Source organism: Triturus cristatus, chromosome 3_2, assembly GCF_964204655.1.
Source record: "Triturus cristatus chromosome 3_2, aTriCri1.1, whole genome shotgun sequence".
Lineage (NCBI taxonomy): Eukaryota > Metazoa > Chordata > Amphibia > Caudata > Salamandridae > Triturus > Triturus cristatus.
The window spans coordinates 154339815-154350749 of NC_140584.1; the positions used below are offsets into that span (position 1 = coordinate 154339815).

At 51.1% G+C, this 10935-nt stretch overlaps 1 pseudogene; it reads left to right on the plus strand.

The window, feature by feature from the left end:
* The first annotated feature begins 8394 nt into the window (after nt 1–8394).
* On the plus strand, nt 8395–8464 carry LOC146856931 (small nucleolar RNA SNORA17; annotated as a pseudogene).
* Nucleotides 8465–10935: the final 2471 nt, after the last annotated feature.

Genomic DNA, 10935 nt, shown 5'->3' on the forward strand with positions numbered 1-10935 from the left:
GCAAGGGGGGTCACCTGGGTTTTTTAGGCCTGTGCTCGTGGCCATCTAGGGAAACCTACCAACCCCACACATTTCTGAAAACTAGACACCCGGGGAATTCCAGGGAGGTATGGCTTGCATGGATTCCCCAACGTATCCTTACCCAGAATCCCCTGCAAACCTCAATTTTAGCTGAAAAAATCACTTTTTTCACACATTTTTGTGTGGGAAAGTTGTGGCATCACCGGGCTGGCACAAATTTCCTACCACCCACCGTTCCCCCGGGTCTCCCGATAAAAACGGTGCATCACTCATGTGGGAGGCTCAAGTATCCGCGACAGGCAAGGGCCCAAAACGTATTAAGGCAACATCAAAATTGCCAATCACAAAAAGTTTTGGGCCCTTGCCTGTTGCGGGCACTTGGGCCTCCCACATGAGTGAGGCACCATTTTCATCGGGAGACCGTGGGGAACGCTGGGTGGCAGGAAATTTGTGTCAGCCCAGTGATGCCACAGCTTTTCCCCACAGAAATGTGTGAAAAAAGTGATTATTTCAGCTAAAATTGAGGTTTGCAGGGTATTCTGGGTAAGGAAACGTTGGGGGATCCACGCAAGTCATACCTCCCTGGAATCCCGCGACTGTCTAGTTTTCAGAATTGTATGAGTTTGGTAGGTTTCCCTAGATGGCCACCGAGCTCGGGCCAAAAACCCAGGTGACACCCCCTTTCAAAAACCAGGATGTATGGTAATAGGCAATTTTGATGTCGCCTCAATACGTTTTGGGCCCATGCCTGTTGCGGGTATTTGAGCCTCCAACACTAGTGAGGCACCATTTTTATCGGGAGACCCGGGGGAACGCTGGGTGGTAGGAAATTTGTGTCAGCCTGGTGATGCCACAACTTTCCCACACAAAAATGTGTGAAGAAAGTGAGTATTTTCAACTAAAATTGAGGTTTGCAGGGGATTCTGGGTAAAGAAACGTTGGGGGATCCACGAAAGCCATACCTCCATGGAATCCCCCGGGTGTCTAGTTTTCAGGAATGTGTTGGTTTGGTAGGTTTCCCTAGATGGCATGCTGTGCACGGGGCCAGAAACCCAGGTGACCCCCCCCCCCTTGCAAAACCAGGATGTTTGGTGATAGGCAATTTTGATGTCGCCTCAATACGTTTTAGGCCCCTGCCTGTCGCAGGTACTGGGGCCTCCCACACGAGTGAGGCATCATATTTATCGGGAGAGCCGGGGGAACGCTGGGTGGTAGGAAATTTATGTCTGCCCGGTGATGCCACAACTTTCCCACACAAAAATATGTGAAAAAAGTGATTTTGTCAACTAAAATTGAGGTTTGCTGGGGATGTCAAAACAAGCGAAAGAAGGTACCACGCACCTGAAATTCCCTTCCACCACGGGAACAGCTGGACTGAAGACCTGGACTCAATTGATGATAATTTCCCAGCTCCCCTGCCTCGCTACAGCGAATAAAATTCACTTCCAGCAAGAAGGGGGAAAGGGGAATGGGATAATAGAGAGACTCCACTGTGATGCCTGCTTCTCCTGGACTAGTATGCCTGCTTCTCCTGGACTAGTGTGGGTACTCTGTGAATGAAGTTAACAGAGAATTAGTGGAAGTCCCCTTAAAGGCCCTCACTACTCCCTACCCACTCCCTACGCCCTGACCTTTACCTGATTTCTACTGTGGATTTGCCTCTCTCTTTTAGTTGCTTTTTCTGTGCTCCGTGCTAAGCAAGCGCTACTATGCTTGATGATTGCTGCTGCGCTTGATGGTGCTGCTGCGCTTGTTGGTTACTGCTGCGCTTGATGGTTGCTGCTACACTTGATGATTACTGCTGCGGCAATTGGTGGTAAGCAATATATATATATATATTTAACATACAACGAGATGAAGTAGATTCTTTTCTTGTTATCAGAACTGCAGAAGAAAGTTCCTCATGGAAACTAGAAGCCTGTAGCCTGAATTGTACTCTCTTGAAATGTCAGTCAGGAACCCCAAACAATGATTAAGGAAGTCTATGGGGACTGCTTCTTGTTCTACAACCAGGAACGTTGTAAGGGAATATTAGCAGCCTGACAGTCTCAAGTTGTTTTATGCTTCAATACGCTACACTGCTTTTATACCAGCGCATTTATGCATTAGGCCACTCACCGAGGAATGACTGTTGACCTTTTCTCTGAAATAGTTCCTGCCTTGAAAGACCTTCCACAAGACACCGCTGGTAGAGACTCTGGAGAATTTCCACTCACTGGAAATAACAGGAAAGCTCTTGACACGAGATGAGATAGAAGACTTCTAACTCCACCTCCGGAATCTGTTGGGCAGCGAAGAATAACTTTCTCAACCCCCAACGAATACTTTCTGAAAGTTCTGTGAGAGACTCGAACGACACAGCCTCCTCACAAATTTCTACAGTTGAAGTGCGCCGCGGTCAGGGAACGCGCGCACGTTCAAACAACTGCCTGTCAAACACTAGACCGCTAACCCACAGACCGCCCTGAGAACGGGCGCCCTGTTGGTAATAGTTTTTAACAGACTAGTCTTCTTTTGGGAACGTCTGAAGGAAGGGAAGTGAAACAGCCGACTCCAAGGGTAATTGAAAAGTTTTCTTTTGCGATCAGAACCAGAGGAAACCGTGCAGGAACACGTTTTGCCGTTCTTGACAGGGGATTCTGGGTAAGGAAACGTTGGGGGATCCACGCAAGCCATACCTCCATGGAATCCCCCGGGTGTCTAGTTTTTAGGAATGTGTGGGTTTGGTAGCTTTCCCTAGATGGCCGCCGAGTACGGGGCCAAAAACCCAGGTGACCCCCCTTGCAAAACCAGGATGTTTGGTGATAGGCAATTTTGATGTCGCCTCAATACGTTTTGGGCCCCTGCCTGTCGCAGGTACTTGGGCCTCCCACGCGAGTGAGGCACCATTTTTATCGGGAGACCCAGGGGAGCGCTGGGTGGTAAGAAATTTGTGTCAGCCCGGTGATGCCACAACTTTCCCACACAAAGATGTGTGGAAAAAGTGATTTTTTTCAACTAAAATTGAGGTTTGCAGGGGATTCTGGGTAGGGAAACGTTGGGAGATCCACGCAAGCCATATCTCCATGGAATCCCCCGGGTGTCTAGTTTTCAGGAATGTGTGGGTTTGGTAGGTTTCCCTAGATGGCCGCCGAGTACGGGGCCAAAAACCCAGGTGACCCCCCTTGCAAAATCAGGATGTTTGGTGATTGGCAATTTTGATGTCGTCTCAACACGTTTTGGGTCCCTGCCTGTCGCGGGTACTTGGGCCTCCCACACGAGTGAGGCATCATATTTATCGGGAGGGCCGGGGGAACGCTGGGTGGTAGGAAATTTGTGTCAGCCCGGTGATGCCACAACTTTCCCACACAAAAATATGTGAAAAAAGTGATTTTGTCAACTAAAATTGAGTTTTGCAGGACATTCTGGGTAAGGAAACGTTGAGAGATCCACGCAAGCCATATCTCCATGGAATCCCCCACGTGTCTAGTTTTCAGGAATGTGTGGGTTTGGTAGGTTTCCCTAGATGGCCGCCGAGCACGGGGCCAAAAACCCAGGTGACTCCCCCTTGCAAAACCAGGATGTTTGGTGATAGGCAATTTTGATGTCACCTCAATACGTTTTGGGCCCCTGCCTGTCGCGGGTACTTGGGCCTCCCACACGAGTGAGGCACCATTTTTATTGGGAGACCCGGGGAAACACTGGGTGGTAGGAAATTTGTGTCAGCCCGGTGATGCCACAACTTTCCCACACACAAATGTGTGAAAAAAGTGATTTTTTCAACTAAAATTGAGGTTTGCAGGGGATTCTGGGTAAGGAAACGTTGGGGGATCCACGTAAGCCATACCTCCCTGGAATCCCCCGAGTGTCTAGTTTTCAGGAATTTGTGGTATTGGTAGGTTTTCCTAGATGGCCGCCGAGCACGGGGCCAAAAACCCAGGTGACCCCCCCCTTGCAAAACCAGGATGTTAGGTGATAGGCAATTTTGATGTCGCCTCAATACGTTTTGGGCCCCTGCCTGTCACAGGTACTTGGGCCTCCTACACAAATGAGGCACCATTTTTATCGGGAGACCCAGGGGAGCGCTGGGTGGTAGGAAATTTGTGTCAGTCCGGTGATGCCACAATTTCCCACACAAAAATGTGTGAAAAAAGTGATTTTTTCAACTAAAATTGAGGTTTGCTGGGGATTCTGGGTAAGGAAACGTTGGGGGATCCACGCAAGCCATACCTCCATGGAATCCCCCGGGTGTCTAGTTTTTAGGAATGTGTGGGTTTGGTAGCTTTCCCTAGATGGCCAACGAACACGGGCCAAAAACCCAGGTGACCCCCCTTGCAAAACCAGGATGTTTGGTGATAGGCAATTTTGATGTCGCCTCAATACGTTTTGGGCCCCTGCCTGTCGCAGGTACTTGGGCCTCCCACGCGAGTGAGGCACCATTTTTATCGGGAGACCCAGGGGAGCGCTGGGTGGTAAGAAATTTGTGTCAGCCCGGTGATGCCACAACTTTCCCACACAAAGATGTGTGGAAAAAGTGATTTTTTTCAACTAAAATTGAGGTTTGCAGGGGATTCTGGGTAAGGAAACGTTGGGAGATCCACGCAAGCCATATCTCCATGGAATCCCCCGCGTGTCTAGTTTTCAGGAATGTGTGGGTTTGGTAGGTTTCCCTAGATGGCCGCCGGGCACGGGGCCAAAAACCCAGGTGACTCCCCCTTGCAAAACCAGGATGTTTGGTGATAGGCAATTTTGATGTCACCTCAATACGTTTTGGGCCCCTGCCTGTCGCGGGTACTTGGGCCTCCCACACGAGTGAGGCACCATTTTTATTGGGAGACCCGGGGGAACACTGGGTGGTAGGAAATTTGTGTCAGCCCGGTGATGCCACAACTTTCCCACACACAAACGAGTGAAAAAAGTGATTTTTTCAACTAAAATTGAGGTTTGCAGGGGATTCTGGGTAAGGAAACGTTGGGGGATCCACGTAAGCCATACCTCCCTGGAATCCCCCGGGTGTCTAGTTTTCAGGAATTTGTGGTATTGGTAGGTTTTCCTAGATGGCCGGCGAGCACGGGGCCAAAAACCCAGGTGACCCCCCCTTGCAAAACCAGGATGTTAGGTGATAGGCAATTTTGATGTCGCCTCAATACGTTTTGGGCCCCTGCCTGTCGCAGGTACTTGGGCCTCCTACACAAATGAGGCACCATTTTTATCGGGAGACCCAGGGGAGCGCTGGGTGGTAGGAAATTTGTGTCAGTCCGGTGATGCCACAACTTTCCCACACAAAAATGTGTGAAAAAAGTGATTTTTTCAACTAAAATTGAGGTTTGCTGGGGATTCTGGGTAAGGAAACGTTGGGGGATCCACGCAAGCCATACCTCCATGGAATCCCCCGGGTGTCTAGTTTTTAGGAATGTGTGGGTTTGGTAGCTTTCCCTAGATGGCCAACGAACACGGGCCAAAAACCCAGGTGACCCCCCTTGCAAAACCAGGATGTTTGGTGATAGGCAATTTTGATGTCGCCTCAATACGTTTTGGGCCCCTGCCTGTCGCAGGTACTTGGGCCTCCCAGGCGAGTGAGGCACCATTTTTATCGGGAGACCCAGGGGAGCGCTGGGTGGTAAGAAATTTGTGTCAGCCCGGTGATGCCACAACTTTCCCACACAAAGATGTGTGGAAAAAGTGATTTTTTTCAACTAAAATTGAGGTTTGCAGGGGATTCTGGGTAAAGAAACGTTGGGAGATCCACGCAAGCCATATCTCCATGGAATCCCCCGCGTGTCTAGTTTTCAGGAATGTGTGGGTTTGGTAGCTTTCCCTAGATGGCCGCCGGGCACGGGGCCAAAAACCCAGGTGACTCCCCCTTGCAAAACCAGGATGTTTGGTGATAGGCAATTTTGATGTCACCTCAATACGTTTTGGGCCCCTGCCTGTCGCAGGTACTTGGGCCTCCCACACGAGTGAGGCACCATTTTTATTGGGAGACCCAGGGGAGCGTTGGGTGGTAGGAAATTTGTGTCAGCCCGGTGATGCCACAACTTTCCCACACACAAATGTGTGAAAAAAGTGATTTTTTCAACTAAAATTGAGGTTTGCAGGGGATTCTGGGTAAGGAAACGTTGGGGGATCCACGTAAGCCATACCTCCATGGAATCCACCGGGTGTCTAGTTTTCAGGAATGTGTGGTATTGGTAGGTTTTCCTAGATGGCCGCCGAGCACGGGGCCAAAAACCCAGGTGACCCTCCCTTGCAAAACCAGGATGTTTGGTGATAGGCAATTTTGATGTCGCCTCAATACTTTTTGGGCCCCTGCCTGTCGCAGGTACTTGGGCCTCCCACACGAGTGAGGCACCATTTTTATCGGGAGAGCCGGGGGAACGCTGGGTGGTAGGAAATTTGTGTCAGCCCGGTGATGCCACAACTTTCTCACACAAAAATGTGTGAAAAAAGTGATTTTTTCAACTAAAATTGAGGATTGCAGGGGATTCTGGGTAAGGAAATGTTGGGGGATCCACCCAAGCCATGCCTCCCTGGAATTCCCCGGGTGTCTAGTTTTCAGGAATGTGTGGGTTTGGTAGGTTTCCCTAGATGGCCGCCGAGCACGGGACCAAAAACCCAGGTGACCCCCCTTGAAAAACCAGGATGTTTGGTGATAGGCAATTTTGATGTCGCCTCAATAGGTTATGGGCCCCAGTCTGTTGCGGGTACTTGGGCCTCCCACACAAGTGAGGCACCATTTTTATCAGGAAACCAGGGGGAACGCTGGGTGGTAGTAAATTTGTGTCAGCCCAGTGATGCCACTTCTTTCCCCCACAAAAACATGTGAAAAAAGTGATTTTTTCAGCTAAAATTGAGGTTTGCAGGGGATTCTGGGTAAGGAAACTTTGGGGAATCCGCGCAAGCCATACTTTCCTGGAATCCCTCGGGTGTCTAGTTTTCAGAAATGTGTGGGTTTGGTAGGTTTCCCTAGATGGCCGCCAAGCACGGGGCGAAAAACCCAGGCGACCGCCCTTGCAAAACCAGGTTGTTTGGTGATAGGCGATTTTTATGTCGCCTCAATACGTTTTGGGCCCCTGCCTGTTGCGGGTACTTGGGCCTCCCACACAAGTGAGGCACCATTTTTATCGGAAGACCAGGAGGAACGCTGGGTGGTAGGAAGTTTGTGTCTGCCCGGTGATGCCAAAAATTTCCTACACAAAAACGTGTGAAAAAAGTGATTTTGTCAGCTAAAATTGAGGTTTGCAGGTGATTCTGGGTAAGGAAACATTGGGGGAACCACGCAAGCCATACCTCCCTGAAATCCCCTTGGTGTCTAGTTTTCAGAAATGTGTGGGTTTTGTAGGTTTACCTAGGTGCCGGCAGAGCTAGGGCTAAAAAACTACAGCTAGGCACTTTGCCAGCGTAATCATTGGCGTCTATTGGGCTTTTTGCCCTGGGGGGGGGGCAGATTGGGGGCTTCTGCCCCCCAGGGGGGTAGGAAGGCTATAATTTTTGCAGGGGAGGGGGTGGCAGCATGGGTATGCCCATTTTGTGCTGCCCCACTCTAATTCAAATTTGCCCCAAAACAAACCCTGGTGTCTAGAGGGCTTTTTGTCCCCCTGGTGGGGCAGATTGGGGGCTAATGCTCCCATCTGCCCCCCAGGGGGGTCTGAAAGTGCACTAGATGCCAGGGAGAATTTTGGGAAAATTTTAATTAGGGTGTGGGCTGCCCAGAACGGGCATGGCAATGCCCCCACCCTAATTAAAATGTGCCAAAAAAATCCCTGGCATCTACTGGGCTTTTTGCCCCCCCCCGGGGGGTAGATTTGAGGCTAATGCCCCCATCTGCCCCCCCAGGGGGGGGCAGGAAGGCTGTAATGTTTGCAGGGGAGGGGGTGGGGGCATGGGCATGCCTGTTTTGGGCAGCCCCCACCCTAATTCAAATTTGCCTAAAAAAAATCCCTGGCGACTAGCGGGCTTTTTGCCCCCCCGGGGGTGCAGATTGGGGGCTAATGCCCCATCTTCCCCCCAGGGGGGGCAGAAAGACTGATATTTCTCTGGGGGGCTTTAACATACCCTCTTTGGGCAGCCCCCACCCCAACGTCAATCAAAAAAAGAATCCCTGGTTTCTAGTGGGCTTTCTGCCCCCCCCTGGGGGCAGATTGGGGGCTACTGCCCCCAGGCAGAAAGACTGAGATTTCCCGGGGTGGGGCATTGCCATGCCCTTTTTTGGGCAACCCCCACCCCAACGTCAATAAAAAATAAAAATCCCTGGTTTCTAGTGGGCTTTCTGCCCCCTGGGGGCAGAAAGACTTTAATTGTGCATGGGGGCTGTGGACTATGGCGTGCCCATATTGGGCAAACCCCACCACTATTTTGTAGTAATAAAATAAATCCCTGGCTTCTAGTGGGCTTCCTGCCCCCTGGGGGAGCAGATTGGGGGCTTCTGCCCCATCTGCCCCCCAGGGGGGCAGAAAGACTGAATGTGGCTAAAAGAACATGGGGGAGCAAAGGCCCTTGCCCAATGGGCCGCTCCCCCCCTCACTGGTGCTAGTGGGTGGATCCCTGCATGGGGATCGCCCTCTTGGGGTGATCCCCAAGCAGGGATCCACTAGGGAAGGGTACCATTGGAAAGGGGAGATTCTCCCCTTTCCAACGATACTTCTCCCAAGTGTTTCGGTGCTCGGGGGCTGAGATAGCCCAATGAGCACTGAAACTGAAATTAAGTTTCAGTTTCGTTTTTGTTTCAATAACGTCATTGCAACAAAATCTAAACATAGGCCTGGGGAGGTTGGGGGAGCTCTTCCCCACCTCCCCTGGCAAAAAAAATAAAAATGGGAAATCCCTCTGCTGCCTGCAGCAGAGGGATTCTCTGAGCATGTGCTCATGACGGAATGGTTCCGTCATAAGCACAGCAGCTCTTGTGCTCATGACGGAACCATTCCGTCATGAGCACTGAAAGGGTTAAAAGAGGTACAAGAAAATGTTTCAGAGACAGAACAACAAGGTTGTATTAGAATAGATTTTGAGAAAAATGACAACTGCACAGTAGCAAATGTGTTATTGCAAAAACTGATGCTCAGGTATAGATTGCCAGTTTCTCTGGATTGGATTGTAGCTACCTGCCTGAAGTGGTGTTACACAAAGACAGCACAGAGTCTCACTTTGCAAAAGACTGTGGGGAATTTCCTCAAGGAGCTATCGCCGAGTTAACGGCACTTTATCGCAGCCAAACTCGCGATATAGTTACCGCCCTATTCACAAGCCGGTGCTAACAGCCCATATCCTCCAAAAACATCGCCACAGATGACTCCGGCAACTATCGCGAATGAGATGCAGAGTAGGCGTTCCAGAGCAAAAAGCCGCGACAACACCACTCCACAACATTCTCAACGACCAGCCACAACAGCGAAAAGATCCCAAAAGAGGCGACAGGGTGCGTTAGCAGCAGGAAATTAACACCTGCTCCAACCTGGTGCAAAGTCAGACGACAACCGGCAACAGAAAGGGAACCAAGCCCAGAGCCACACCTGAAGATCAACAGATGCCATGGAGCTACTCATCATGCTGATCGGAGCCCCAACAGGGCCACAACACCCACTGCCACCACCACCAGGACCGCCACCCCCACCCGGACCACCACTGCCCCCCCCTCAGACCACCACAGAGGCAGCGCAGACAAAGACAGCGGACCTTCAGGAAACGCACCAGCCTCACAGACGCAACACCAGAGCATGTCATTGCCCACTACAGGCTCAAAAGGACAACCATCCTCTGCATCCTGAACATCATTGCCCACAGACTAACAGTACCAACACAGCGGAGAACCAACATATCTCCGCAAACAAAGCTGCTGGCTGTCCTGCACCTGTTGGCCTCTGGGACATTCCAACCAACAACTGCCATAGTCAGAGGAGTCTCACAGCCAGCCCTATCCAAGTTCCTCACACCTCTCATGGATGCCATCATCAGCTTGGTACCCCAGTACCTATACTTCCCCCACACTGTGCAGGAACAGCTGGAGACCAAGCAAGGATTCTACGCCTTAGCTGGACTTCCGCATGTCTTGGGGGCAATCGACTGCACTCATGTCCTACTTGTCCCCCCTGCCGACACTGCACACAATTACCACAACAGAAAGCACACGCATTAAATCAATGTGTAGACAATAGTGGACCACCGGGGACTCTTCACCAATGTTGTCGCCAACTACCCAGGCAGTGTGCACGACTCATACATCTTTCGACAGTCCATCATCAACCGGCACTTCCAGGATGGCACCTACGGAAATGCAGTGCTCGTAGGTAAGTACCAACTGGACACACCACACACCTCAACTCCACAATCATGCAACCCACATCTCTGGCAACACACACATCACAAACCCACAAACAACATTCCAAACAACATGCCACCCACCAGACCCGACAACACAACTTACTGTGGCAACATGGGCTAGCCATGTACATGACCCACCAACGGCATGGCACATCAGCCACACACCAGCGGAATGTGGAGGAAGGTGGCAACCCAGCATGTGCGAAGGAGGCGAGTGGCCCATGAATGAGAATGCACACATTGCCAATTGTGGCGTGGATTTGCTGGACAGACAGCAGTATGCAGACTGCAGACATATCCTTGCCGACAAATACTGCTGGTGGTGGCAGTGTTGTGGACAGTGGATGCAACCATGTCACCCCAGCCAGTATGGAAGATCTCGGAAATGTAGCTTGTTACGTCCTCCATGTAAGCGTGTGCGTAGTGGGCTTGCCCGGGGTATGCCAGTCTAGCGCAGGGGTGTGAATAAAAAGCATGTAGCCCTGGGCGTGGTTCTCTTCCGGAATGCCCAACGTCTCTGCCAGGGTGGCGCCTCTCACCCCGCCACAAGGCCGACGCCGTGTGCAGAGGTGCCCGCGATCATGTGTGCCTGCCGCAGCCCGCGCCGCAGCTCCCCAA